At 42.6% G+C, this 9,147-nt stretch overlaps 1 long non-coding RNA gene across 1 annotated transcript; it reads left to right on the forward strand.

Moving 5' to 3' along the window:
* Window positions 1–156: 156 nt before the first annotated feature.
* Window positions 157–3,130, forward strand: LOC148650235 (uncharacterized). Its single transcript, XR_015926061.1, has 2 exons — window positions 157–376; window positions 2,418–3,130. It is a non-coding gene; the product is annotated as an uncharacterized LOC148650235 (long non-coding RNA).
* Window positions 3,131–9,147: the final 6,017 nt, after the last annotated feature.

Here is a 9,147-nt window from a genome sequence, read left to right on the forward strand (position 1 = left end):
GGACAGTAAGACTGGGAGCATCAAGCTTGAAGCGGATTGGCCAGGCCATAGCCATGGGACCCAGGAGAGCTCTGCTACCGATTGGCCAGCAGCTGCAGGAACTATAGCGTCTGAAACTGCTGGCGCGCTGCTGCGTGACGTCACTCGGTTTGCTGTCGCAGAATTCTGTGCAAATAAGCAGATTCGGGCTGTTTTGCACAGTTGCGCGTTCTTCGACTGCCATTACGCGACGTACCCATAATTCCTTTCATAGAGTTGTGCATAGTATTTGAGCTGCAAGCAAGTGCAGCAGGGGGTTGCGTTCCTAAACGCAATCAAACGACCTTATGAGTGCCTAAGAAATGGGAATTTATCAGGACTCGACACCACAAAATGAGTAAATTATGTGCTTTATTTCAATTACAATGGTGAAGATTTGTCAATTACTAGATTTTGCTCTCTGTGTAATCGGTAAATTACAATCTATGTTTTTCTCAGAAGTCACCGATGTGAGAACAGTGTGTGTTATACCATTCCAAACATTTAGAGTATTACTGTTTCCACTTACGTGCTTTCTGTGTTTGTTGAAATGCATATCCCACAGCAGCATATATAGGATGGAAATCAGAGTTGTCCGATTCTGGTTATTACTAAGGATATTTCTGTTCTGCTCACCAATACAAAATGCACGGAATGTAATTGCAATTGACATGTTAATATCAGTTTCGCGATGTTTTAATTACCCCTACCACTGGCTCACACTGATGTTTTTTTAAAGTTGTATGTTCTTTAACTTTTTGTTGCTGCCTCTGTTCTGTGTTTATGTTTTTGGTATTTTCTTAATGTCTTTGGAACATACATGCAAATACGCATTGCACTTGTGCATATGGCAATACACTGAACTGTACATAGAAAGGTTTCAAATGAGAGGAGGCCATTTGGCCCATTTTGCTCATTTGATAGTATTTACTGTAATTGATCCTAGAATCTCATCCAGCAGTTTCTTGAATTAAGTCAAAGTATCAGCCTCAATCACATGGTTAGCTTGTTTCACACTACCACAACCCTCTGGGTAAAGAAGTGCCTTCTGTTGTTGTTAAATACACTTCCATGTAGTATCCACGTGTGCCCTCTGGTTTGTGTTTCATTGTTTATTCTGAAGAAGTCCTCTGGGTTGACGTTGTCAATTTCTGTGAGAAGTTTTAATATTTGTATCCGGTCCCTTAATATTCTTTTTCGAGACTAAAAAAGTTTGTTCAGCCTCTGTGTAGAATATTCCTTGAAGACCCAGAAAGCATCTGTTATTCTCTGGACTAATTTCAAAGCAGTAATATTTTTTTTTGTAATGTGATAATCACCATTTTACACAGTATTCTAAATGAGACCTAACTACTGCATTACACAATTTTAACATGACATCCCTCAATTTCAATTTTAAGCTTTTAATACAGCCAAACATTTTATTTTCCTTTTTAATTTCTCCCCACATTATCTGGAAGATGTAAGCAATGTACCAACATAAACACAGAAGTCTTATCATGAGTAGCTTCTTCTAGCTTAGTGTTTCCCAGTCTGTATTTATATTTTAACTTCTGGGTGATACAGTGGTGCAGTGTTAAACATTGCTTCTTCACAGTGCCGGGGCCTCAGGTTCAGTTCCTGGGGTGTTACCTGCATGAAGGTTGTATGTTCATACATACATACCAGAGTTTTCTCTGGGTGCTACGTTTTCCTGCCACAGTCCAAAGACATTCGTAATGGTTAAAGGGTAACTGCAACGGTATATTTATATTTTGGGGTTAGAAAGAATCAGCATTGATGAGTGCATTTCAAATCACAATTAAAGTAAAATGGACACAGTAACAAATGAAAATTCCGGGAATACGCAGCGCCATATTCTGAATTCAGAATGAGGCAACAAAATGTTTAGTGATGTGAAGTAACCCGATTTTATTCTAAACAAGCAGGTTTGAGAATACATCTCTTTTAATGTGATAGAAATGTTGCTCTTGACTTCGAGACAGTTTTGCCGACAAATACTACGTGTTAACTCTGCACGCACGTAACAATGGAACATTTCAGCAGTGGAATTCGCTCATACATCGTGCTACAGTAGTGTCACGATCGTAATCCCTCCTCTTAAGGGCGCTCCAGCTCTTTCACATTTTTGATGCCGTGCACCTGCCCTCAATCTTGCCCCTCCTTATTTATGCTGGGCGCTCTCGCCACTCTGGGCTCTGCACTGGAAGACGGATGCCCGAGGCCTGCCTACCATCAAGTCGCCCTACATCCACGGCTTGAGGGCATAGGCCTCGTAACGGCGTCCTGACCCAGCTGAGTCCGGGGCTCAGAGCGCCTGGCCTCGTCATCCCGTTTTTATTCCCCATCCCTGTACTGGATCCCATTCCAGCTTTTAACTCTGTTTTGTCCTATCTCAGATGGATCAACCGGATTTGGACCTTGGACTTCGCCCTGGATCTCCCCCTGGACTCCGTTGGACTTGTTTGCCGTGGCCACTCCCCCCGAGCACCAGTTCACTTTTGTCACGCCCCTCTGTTTGTTAACCTGCCCTGATCCTCGTCGTCTCCTCCCTGTTGTCCTTTCGACTTACTTCCGGATTATACCGTCTGCACAGGGTCCTGAACTAGGTTTCACGGGAGCCTGGACCGGCTCTGGTTGCAGTAGTTATTACAATGATTAGTGAGCAGGAAGAGGCCACATAATGTCACAGTTCATGGGAACTCTCACTCTTGCCCGTGGAAAGACTGGGGATTTGCGACAAAATGGCAACTTGCAGTATGTTCACAAAGTTCACGATTTTGTGCTTAATTGGAAATTTGTAAATCGTTTCTATATCTCTATATATATGTTTAATAATCAGTCTGAAAATTGGGACTGCAATTCCCCTTTAATTGATTTTTGTAAAAATCTTATTGTGAGAATGTTTAAGTTTGTGTTTTTTCTGTGTGTGCTCTGGATGAACTGGCTTCCATCCAGGTTGTATCTTGCTTTATTTTCATTGCTTGTTGGTGTAGGCTCTGGCTCCCCCCACCCTGTACTAGATAAGCAGATTACAAAATGGATATATTGAGTTTAACCAGCTGCATGCAAAACCCTGCACTTATCTATATTAAATGTAATCTTCCATGTTTTTGTCCAGTCTTGCCAAGTCACTGCTACATCTTTTTTTGTTTTTTTGTTTGCTACTAATACAGTTTGAGCTAATTCTCCTATTTTAGAATCATCTGCAAACTTGACTAGTTTATTAACCATACCAGAATCTAGATCATGGGATGCGAGGGGGGTAACGGCTACCGTTCACTGATCGTGGGCATGTTCATCACTCCAGACACACCCCTTTTTGCTTGTTGGGAAATCTTTTTGCATTCTTTTTCTATATTTGCACGCGCAGTCTCTGCATTCAGTCTCTCTTAACACTCACTCTCCTCTGATAGTGGTGCGTATCATGGATCCCCCCATCCAGCTGGACAGGTGGCACCATCTCTTTAGAGATCTTCCTAGCTTTTACCTACCTCACTCATCTGGAGTGGCTTCCTCCTGATGACACCTACAGAGCTTCCTTCTCCTCTGCTCCTTGAAGAGTGGGGTCCTCTCACACCCAGCCAGCCTTGGACTACCAAGGTCCACCTCAGGCTGCTAACATCATCCTTCTGACTTCACAAGGCTAGGCCTCACATTCACTTAGTCTTGCACTTCTAGAAGCCTTCTAAGCTAACAAAGTTTCTTTCACACCCAAGCTGACTCAACACACATGTAGGGGTTTTATGAATTTACTGGGGCAATTTATTAACTGTAGCAGTAATCACGAGGTGATTAATTATGGCTATTAGAAAATCAATCGATCAGCGTTGCACACACATAGATTCAATAAACAAGATACACTTATTAATACATAAATTGTGCATATAAAACACATAACAGTCTGCCTGGATAAAGAGAAGAGATGCAAAACACATAGAGAAACGAACAAAGAATATGCTTCAGTATACAGTTTGGCTATACTATCATTAATCAGTTTACATTAGCTACTCAAAAGTAAATACATTACTCACATGAATTGAATTGATATCAACTTGTGTTGAGGTAACAATTGAATTCTCGACATTGGGTTTACTTATCCAGATATGGATTCATATTTCCAGGCACGGATACCAAACACCAGCTAGAGGCTGCATCCAATCGCTGTGGCATTCAGTAGGCTTAGTCCCGGCATCCTCTGGCTCCCAGCCAACCACTCAGGGTGCAACTCAGAGTCAGATGAATTAGGTGGAGAGATTTCTGCTGTGGCGACGCGCCGACAGTGTCTCTCTCAGGGATCTACTAGTAGTCCAGATGACTAGTAGAAAGTCTCTATGCACAGAGAGTGACTGCGGGTCTGAGGTGTGTAATGTGCTCTCTGAAGGCACCAGTTCTGTAGGGTTTGGGCATTTACTGGGACAATTATTAATTGTAGCAGTAAATCACAAAGTGATTCTTTTAATGGCCTTAGAATCCAACCATGCGATATAACTCAAACAACGCACACACACACACAGGTACTAATACACGAGGATACATTTATTAATACATAAAATATGCATATAAACCTAACCGATCTTATCGAGAGGGTTATCAGAATACAAAAGGTATATATTCAGTCAGTTACGAAGTGTTACATATATCAAGAGGACATACGTTCAGTATATCATTCATTTAGACCGTTTCGTAAATGAACTTGGTTATAACATTAGATACTCAAAACAAGTACATAACTCTTAGGAATTAAATTGATATCAACTGGTTGGGATAACAATTGAATTCTCGAGCAGTAATGCAGTGAAGTTGAATACTCATCCAATCTTTGGGGATTCAGATCTCCTGCGGGCTCTCTGGCTCCGTGCCAGGCTGTGCTGTGCAGCTTGCGACGGTGCGCTGCTGATGCTCACTGACCAGCTAGTTAGTGTTGGCTTTAACTAGCAAAGTTTGTGCACAGGAGAAAAGATGACTGTGGGTCCCAGCAAGTCAGGAAGAGGACCAGTTCATTCCTGATGAAGAGCTAGTTCTAAATAGTGATTCAGCTGTCCACAGTTCTGACCTGTTCACGAGGCCTGCTGCTGGTGCTAACCTCGGGTGGATCCTCTGGTTACTCTCTGGCAACCTCCGCTCTAGACTCTTGGAACAAAGGAAAGTTCTGGCACTCGGACACACTGGCCGTTCCGTGGTTGTCCGGGCTGAGTCTCAGGATGGTCAGGAGGCGCGCTGCGAGAATGTCCTGCCCTTGGGAGCCTTCTGCTCCTGGGCTGTCCTGCCCTGGAATTCTCCTTTGAATTCCCTTTAGAAAAGTCCACAGAAGTCTCTCAGGCCCTCTGTGTTGCCTGTTTTTACCTGGAGGAACTTCAGCTCGTTCATTGGCTGAAAGTTCCATGGGCATCAGAGTCCCACGTGGGTTACTCGGCCCTACCAGTCCCTGATTGGTTGATCAAGGTGAGATATGAGTCACTTACTCCTGATACTTAGGAATGCAGTCCAGATGTCCATCTGGCACTCCCTAGACAGATAGGCGCCAATGGATGACCATTGATCATGATAGCCAGGCTTAGCTAAGTGCATCCCCATTTGGGAGCTGTCCCTTATCAAAAGAAAACATCTTTAAATCAGCCTGCATGAATAGTTTCTCTGTGGCTGCACCACAGAGATGAACAGAGAGATGAGGCCTCATTTGGGAAAGCACAGCAACACTTAATTCTGTCTTATTAACAAGCATTGCCGCTACAGGTGTAGCGCCTCTGCTGAATAAAAACGTATTCAGTTTGTCGACAAGAGTCCACGTTGGCGTTGGCTAACGATTTATGCACGGGCATTCCCTGGGCCAACACTTTGCTGAAACAAGGTTCCACTCCCTATACAGACAACACTGACCTTCACGTAATTGTCTCTTAGGGTGTGAAAACTGGCCAGAGAAGCAAAGTTTCTGAGCTGTGCAGTGTCTTTTAAACCAGAACCAAGACAAGGTATGATTAGTTGAAAGTTTAGCAGTCATTTCGGACCCACGTGGGGTTACCATGCCCTACAGGTTCCTGATTGGTTGGTCAAGATGAGAGATGAGTAACAACGACCTCTGACATCTAGGACCGCAATTCAAATGTTCCCAAGAATCTCACAGACAGATAGGCGCCAGGAATGGGCATTGATCATGACAGCCAAGCATGACTGGGTGCATTCCCATTTGGTCCTTATATGAGAGAAAATACCTTAAATCAGAACTGCATGAATAGCTGCACCACAGAGATGAGAAAGATAGATGGGGCCTCATTTAGGAAAGCACCATCTTTTTGTTACCACCACATGTTCATCACCAGAGGTCTGCAGCCAGACAGACACCACTGACATCTCTGATAATCCTGTATCACCTGGGGGAAGGGTCCTTCTACTGCTCCAACACTCTGATAACACTCGTACTATCCTACTTCACTTAACTTACATAAATCTCTACCAGTTAGTGGACACTGCTCTCACATCAGCTTTAAATCTCCATACCTTTTAAAGCTCCACAATCTTTTATGGCTCCATTTCTCTCCTCAGTCTCCTTCGAGACAGACGCATCTTCCCAGTCCCTTCCATGTTTAAGGGATCACACTATACCCAGTTCCCTTCAGAACTGTTGCTATCATTACTCTCCCTTGTCAGAGCTTAGTTGTAGCCATCAGACTGTCACTTGCACTCAATCTCACATCTGCTGCTGTGTTGCTTCAGCCCGGCTCTCTTACCACCAAGCCTCTGCATACAGTATGAGAGACCTGATCTCCCACATCCACTTTTTCCTGTAGCTAACTTAGGACTAAGTCCTGCTTGATCTCTCTCTGAGGGAAATAGTAGCTCTCTTCTTAAACAGTCCCAGAGCTGAATCTAATTAACCCTCAAATTCCGCTCAGCTGTGTTGCCAAGGCAATGCGCCCATGTCTCAACAAGGGCTCTGCCTCTTAAAGGTGCCACACCCGGGTTAGCATCATAATAATTTATATTAATTAGGAAAAGGAGTAGTCTTAATACTGGTCTGTGTGGTACTCCACTAATTACATCACTCCAGTTTAAACATTGAATTGAATGAAGAGGTTAGAAAATGGATGGATTATCCAGCTACAGTACATGTATCGTTAGGATATCTTTACGTGGACTGGGAGGACTGGGAAGGGAGGTGAAAAACAGCTACTACAAGTATAGCAAAGAGGAAACAGGCAGGCCCTCCTACAGGTGGGTCTAATAGGATGGATCAAAGGTTGATAGAAACAACAGTGACTACCAGAAGTAAGGATTCTTTAGAAATGAGGGTGTGGATAGGAAAAGACAAGAACTGTGAGGGGTTGAAAATCCATAAGGCAGAATTAAGTATGCTGGAAGAGGCAAACATCTACCTTGCGCTGCAACAGCAGGTCAGATGAGTGGGATCAATGGCCGTGTTGAAAACCACAGTGCTGGTGGTTACAGCATTGATGAAGGCAGGCAATAGGAAAGTGGGAAAGTCCCAAAAGGGAGCATAATTCAAAGAGTAGTGACCTGCAAGATAGTGACCTGAAAAATGAGCCAAGCCAAGAAATAAGGGCATTTAAGATTAAATGGCTGAAGGCAACTTCAAGGAGGGAGTCAGATAGGTTACACATAAGTGCAATTCTAGCAATTGTTTTGTGTGTCAAGGTATAATCTAAGCTAAACTTGTTTGGAGACATTTTGTATGAGTTTGAGAAAGAGGGACTGAAGATAAGCACAGATAGAAAAAAGAGAAGGAGAGGGTAAAGTTTTTCAGGAACCCATTTTAACACGCAGGAGATTTGCTGGAGTAAAAAAACAAACGGGAAGCTCGAACTTGCCAAGGAGGAACTCAAAGCTTAAATTAGTTGTCAGTATGTCGACCCAGGGAAGGGGAACCCACTTTGTCCACCAGGCTATGTACCGCATCTAGCAGAGCCACCAGTTGGATTTGACACAGCACCGTCTAAGCTCAGTGAAGTTAGGCAAGTGGTGGAAAAGGCAAGGTCTGCCTCAGCACCAGGACCAAACAGGTTATGTAAGAATTGTCCAATTGAAACTTTTCTTGAAACTGTTATGGAGGTTAATGCGAATTGCCTGAAAGAAACAAAGGAACAAAATGCCAAGGAGATCAGCAAATTTAGCAGTATTACACTTCTGAAAGTGGAGGAGAGGGTTTTATTTTCGGTTGTGGCAAAGAGGATGATCTTAGGAGCAATAGGGGAATGTTTCCCAGAATGGCTGGAGCATGCTACAATGATTTGGTGTCACCCCCATGAATTCTAACACCTTTTATTAATTTATATTATGGGTCTTTATTAAAAAGGCCCCTGAAGAGCACAAGAATATACAAAGGGTTTCTCTTAAATTCTGTGAAGAGCACCCCCAAAAATTATTTTTCAATTATTTTAAAACTGTCTTGCTTCTTAAGCTTCTCCACTGCAAGGTAACAGAAGACGCACAACACTAAAAATACATTTTATATAATAATTATTGGAACTATTGATTAAGATAAACACATAAAATGAACAGCACAGATAGTTATATTTTATGCCCCTCAAAATTGGAAAACTACAGGTTTTATTCTAATATAATTATGTCTCAAAATCATGACAAAATTAGGTGACAAAATTATTGGATCCCCTGTTTGTTTCCAGTTCTTGCTGCAACCTCCAACCTCTTCTGGCATGGATAACAGCATAAAGCCTTTTCCTATAATGTTTTATAAGGTTGAAAAACACAGTGCTAAGGACTTTGGACCATTCCTCCATGCAGATATTTTCCAGATCTTTCAATCCTTCGGTGTACACTTATTGACTGCCCTCTTCAATTCAGAAAACAGTTTTTCAATTGGGTTTATTTCCGGAGATTAAGATGGCCATTGTGAAACTTAGATTTTGTTTTCAGTCAACTACTTCTTTGTTGATTTTGAAGTGTGTTTAGGGTCATTGTCGTGCTGCAAGGTTCACCTGCAACCAAGTCACAACTTTCTAGCAGAAGCAACCAGGTTTTTGGCCACAATTTCCTGATACCTAGTAGTTTATGATGCCATTGATCTTAACAAGGGCCTCATGGCCAGTAGCAGCAAAACAGCCCAACAACATCAACAATCAACTGTTATTTTTCACAGTGGGTATGAGGTTT

This window comes from Lepisosteus platostomus, chromosome 13 (assembly GCF_059453375.1).
Source record: "Lepisosteus platostomus isolate fLepPlt1 chromosome 13, fLepPlt1.hap1, whole genome shotgun sequence".
Lineage (NCBI taxonomy): Eukaryota > Metazoa > Chordata > Actinopteri > Semionotiformes > Lepisosteidae > Lepisosteus > Lepisosteus platostomus.